Here is a 5,000-nt window from a genome sequence, read left to right as displayed (position 1 = left end):
GAAAACGACAGGCAAATTTCTTCGGACACACAATGCGGAAAGAAGCATTAGAGAATAGTATTGTCACAACAGGAAAGTTTGATGGAAAGAGAGGCAGAGGCAGACAGAGGGAAAAGATACTGGACAAGATGACAACATGATTGGGAGCAGCAAGAACAACAGACACCATTGCTGCAGCGAAGGACAGGGTGAAGTGGAGGTCCATGGTCGCCCACGCCAGTCGGCAAGGCACCGGATGATGATGATGATGATGATTATTATTATTATTGTTATTATTATTTAGCGTTTGCTGTTGACAAAGTGTTTATTATTTACTGAAGGCATGGTATTTTTTGTTTATGTTGACTGCACAATTGTGTTTACAATAGTGTTTGAGAGCAGAAAAGGAGGTGAAAGGAGAAAGGAGACAATTTAGAGAAGAAAAATTGTTGTCGATATCGGGATTTGAACCCGGACAGGGAACCTGGGACCTATTGAATGAGAGGCGAACACCGCAACCTCTTGGCCTCGAGACCCCCTTCCTTCCCCCCTCCCCCTCCCCCCAGCCCCAAAACTGGTTTGACTCTGACAGGTAGGGTCGAATTGTATCGATGAAGGCATAAAAACCCTAAGGCTACATTAAAATATTAAAAGCTCAGCTGGCTTATGAAATTAGTTTCTTGAGTTTCTTAGGACTTTTTTGTGTGTCTTTTTTTTTCTTTTTCTTTTTCATTTTCTTTTTACATTTCAAGCTTCCTCATGCAAACATCAGACACTGTTATGCCCAGACCATCAGAGCCAACGAAGGGAGAGAAATCGTTCAGGAAATTGTCGTCTGGGGAGCCATGTATCGGATTACATAACACTGAGGTGGAGAGCTCAAAGTGGGGCTCGCCCTAGATGGATGAGTAGTGGTTTGTTTTGATACTGGACAGGTTTATTATTATTTGGGAGTTTAATTTTTGTTTGATATTTATTGCTTTTGTTTATTTTGGAGCGTTGTTTTGTTTGATTTGTATTGGTGTGGTTTAATTGGGAGATTTATTTGGTTTGGTGTGAATTGATTTAGTAATATTTAGGAAATTCTTTATTACTTGCTTTCTAACTAGTTTGCTTTTTTCGAGGCTTGATTTTGTTTTGTTTAAATGGTTTGTGCTTTATTTAATGTAAGTTAGAGCTGCATTACTTTCATGGTTTGAATTTATGTATCTTCTTTGGGAGATCTATTTAAATTTTGTTTGGTTTAATTGGTTTGTGCTTTATTTAATGTAAGTTAGAGCTGTATTACTTTCATGGTTTGAATTTATGTATCTTCTTTGGGAGATCTATTTAAATTTTGTTTGGTTTAATTGGTTTGTGCTTTATTTAATGTAAGTTAGAGCTGTATTACTTTCATGGTTTGAATTTATGTATCTTCTTTGGGAGATCTATTTAAATTTTGTTTGGTTTAATTGGTTTGTGCTTTATTTAATGTAAGTTAGAGCTGTATTACTTTCATGGTTTGAATTTATGTATCTTCTTTGGGAGATCTATTTAAATTTTGTTTGGTTTAATTGGTTTGTGCTTTATTTAATGTAAGTTAGAGCTGTATTACTTTCATGGTTTGAATTTATGTATCTTCTTTGGGAGATCTATTTAAATTTTGTTTGCTTTAAATTCGACTGCTTTGGTATAAGGGATTCATTTTGTGCTTGGTTTATTTGGGACCTTTTTTGTTTGGTTTGTATCGCATTGTTTTGTGTTGGGTTTTTTATTTAATTACATGGGTCTTTTCTTGTTGCTTATTTTTTTTTTTCACTGTGTTGTTGAGAACTGCTCGTGAGAAGGAATACTATGGTAAATGGTCAAAAGATTTTAAAAAGACAGTCAGAGGGAAAGAGAGAGAGAGAGAGAGAGAGAGAGAGAGAGAGAGAGAGAGAGAGAGAGAGAGAGAGACAGACAGACAGACAGACAGACAGACAGACAGACAGACAGACAGACAGACAGACAGACAGACAGACAGACAGACAGAAAGACTGACACACAGGTAAAAAGACAAACTAACTGACTGACAGACAAACTTCAAAAGTTTGTTTAAATAGGATTAAGAGTTAATTGTCATTATACTTGACATTAAAAATTAATACATTATGTGGCTTTGTTGTGAAATCAGGCTCTCGTCAAAGTGTAATAAAATCGAAGAAACAGGTCTTTCCTCGCTTGTTGCGCTATTTATATATATAAATATAATTTATGTTTTGGACTCAACATTTTTTATTTCTTTATAACACTTTTATTTCCATTTAAAACACATTTCTGTGTGAATTTCACTGAAAACGTTGATCAAAGGCACAAAAATGTACTTTTGCAGCTTTAAAAGAACCTCAAACTTTAGAAGTAACCTCGATTTGGCGGCTATTTTCTCGCTAATGTTACCTCTTACACAAGGCGACCCCCGCCTCCCTCACTTGCAAATATCTCGAAGTCTGCTCAAGACAGGTAGCTATATTATTCTAATCAAAAGCGAAGCAGATGAACCAGCTCAAAGATTATACCGATAACTCTATGATTGTGCCAAAAATCGACCAGCGTCTGATTCCACCGTGTCGTGGTACAGTGTGGCTCTTGTTGTGTCCGACCTTAGCCAGTGTTTTCTGCTGCTAGCTGAACTCTTTCAATACTTGAACTTTTCTTCGTTTATGCGACGCCAGTCCGTTAAATGGAGTGTTGGGAGAGACCAGTTACTGGATTTATTTTTGCCCTAGATATCAACAGTGTCGCCTGTTTCCAATGAAATGTTTAGCGAGGGTGCTCGCTGCTAATATAGAGTTGTTCGCCCTTCGCATATGAAGATGACCATGACTTTACAAATTGGTCTGTTGACGGTTTCTGTGAGTCCGGAGATGGCTGATTAGTCCTATCCGGGCTCGAAAGGTTCGCCCACATTGTGGGCACGGGTAGTCTGCTGTTGGACTTGTGGTGGAGGCAGGTCTAGACTTGCGCACGTTGCGTTTTTGATAGTGTAATAATACACTAATATAGTGTAGCTGTGTTGAACATGTTTCTATTGACACAATTTAGATCGTATAGGAGGTGGGTTGCTACTATTCTGCCTGTCACTGTCAACCCAACTGAATGGAATACAACACCCTAGCAGAGACAATGATAATCTACCCAAAAAAAATCCTCTGGTGCCAGGTATCAAACTCACGACTTCTGCAAGTGTGAAACGTTTAACCGCTCCGCCATAGAATCAATTCGTTTCTACTAGATCTAGATCTAGTGAACATTAGAACTGTCGCTATCCCGGAATGGAAATATAATTTAGCACAAAAAAACCCCCAAAAACAAGGTGGCAAGCGACGCCATCGAGTGTTGGTGTGCAAAGGAAGACTCCATACATGGAGAAATCAAAATTGAAAACCGATGGAAGATGAAGAGTATACTAGATCTAATGATCGTGGACTGATATAATAAGAGGCTTTTTCAAGCATGAAAAAGAAAAGGAAGAACAAATGATGGGGTGACATAAACAATTGTGGCTTGGCATAGGGAGAGGTTTAAAGCATCAAGAACCAAAAAGGAATAAAGGGAAAAAAAGAAAATGAACGCCATATCAACGATTCTGGATTCGTAGAAGAAGAGTTAAAGAGTAAAACATCGTATTGTTTTTCATCTAGCTCAACGACACGACAACAAACATCCCAAAACACACGGGCATGTTCTACACATCACAGCAGACAGGGCGAAAGTAATCGCTCACGAAATCACCGTCTGGGGATATGAGGGTCTCCGCTCTGCGATTGGCCGGATGCCAGAACGGTGTCCTCGATTACTCCCCCTTGTCTCGCGAGTTGTGCCGCTCTCCTGCACTGAGAGGCGAGAATGTCACGGCGAAGGGAAGGCGACTCTGCCTTGAACAGACGTGTTAATGCGTCTCGCGGAGTATTGACTTCAGGAGGCCAAGACTAAGGCTCAAGTGAAGGTGAGTAGCGGTGTCTTCCCTTGTTTGTTTTTTTTCATCTTCTCTCCAGTAAGTACTTTTGTTCCTTTCAAGTTGAAGGTCCTTTTTTTTTGGTAAAGAAAGGGGCATGGATACCCATGCCTGTGGTATAACAGCTTGGTGCTTTTCAGTCGCACACAGGAGATGTATGTTCGATGCCCATGCAGAGGGAATTTCTATCGAGTATCAACCCTGGTTTTTCCTGACAGGCGAAGTAGAAGCAGCCCGACTCCTGAATGATCTAAATTGTGTCGATCAGGATGTAAAACTTCTAAAATTGCATTTCTAGATATTTGTGGGTAGTCCAGATAGAAAGACTGTATGTTGATTTGTGTTGGCGTGCTCTTTTGTTTTATTTCAAGTATAAAGAGAAGCACATATATTTTATAACGATTATAATAACATTTTAGTGCAGGGAAAACATAATGCAAGAGCATTGAAACAACAGAGAGAGAGACAGAGAGAGAGAGAGAGAGAGAGAGAGAGAGAGAGAGAGAGAGAGAGAGAGAAAAGTAAAACTCACAAACGGTGTCCTCAAACCACCCGCCTTTGTCTTTCAAAGAATCTATTGATTGATTTTGATGGAGAATTTTGTTGCTAGCCTTGGGTTTTTTGTATAAATTGTTAATAATGTAGTCGAGAAGGTGGATGTGATGATGGTGACTTTAGTGGTTGTTTTGATGTCGTGTGGTGGTGCTTGTGATTTCCTTATGTTTTTATCATAATTTTTGTTATTGCTTTTCTGGATTCCCTTGGTGCTTTCTTATCAGTTACTCCGAGGGTTTTATGGATTGTTTCTCGGGAGTTGAAAATATATCTTTTTGTACTGTATGTATATGGTACATCTGTCTTCTGTTGTAATGATAATATTAATTCCATTGTGGGAGGGTTTTTGTCTGTGTGCTTGTTTGTGTAGTGTGTATGTGTGCGTGCGTGTGTGTGAGAGAGAGAGAGAGAGAGAGAGAGAGAGAAAGAGAGAGAGAGAAAGAGAGAGAGAGAGAGAGAGAGAGAGACAAACAGACAGACAGAGAGAGACAGA

General features: G+C 39.2%; 1 protein-coding gene across 3 annotated transcripts in view; it reads left to right on the top strand.

The window, feature by feature from the left end:
* The first annotated feature begins 3,844 nt into the window (after nucleotides 1-3,844).
* Nucleotides 3,845-5,000, top strand: part of LOC101860832 — a 182,114-nt gene continuing 180,958 nt past the window's right edge. For all 3 annotated transcript variants that reach the window (XM_035971137.1, XM_035971136.1, XM_035971138.1), the window contains exon 1: nucleotides 3,845-3,943. The gene's annotated coding sequence lies outside the window, so the exon portion shown is untranslated. The remainder of the gene's footprint in view (nucleotides 3,944-5,000) is intronic.

Source organism: Aplysia californica, unplaced genomic scaffold, assembly GCF_000002075.1.
Source record: "Aplysia californica isolate F4 #8 unplaced genomic scaffold, AplCal3.0 scaffold00384, whole genome shotgun sequence".
Taxonomy (NCBI): Eukaryota; Metazoa; Mollusca; class Gastropoda; order Aplysiida; family Aplysiidae; genus Aplysia; species Aplysia californica.
This window is presented reverse-complemented; position numbering and strand designations above follow the sequence as displayed.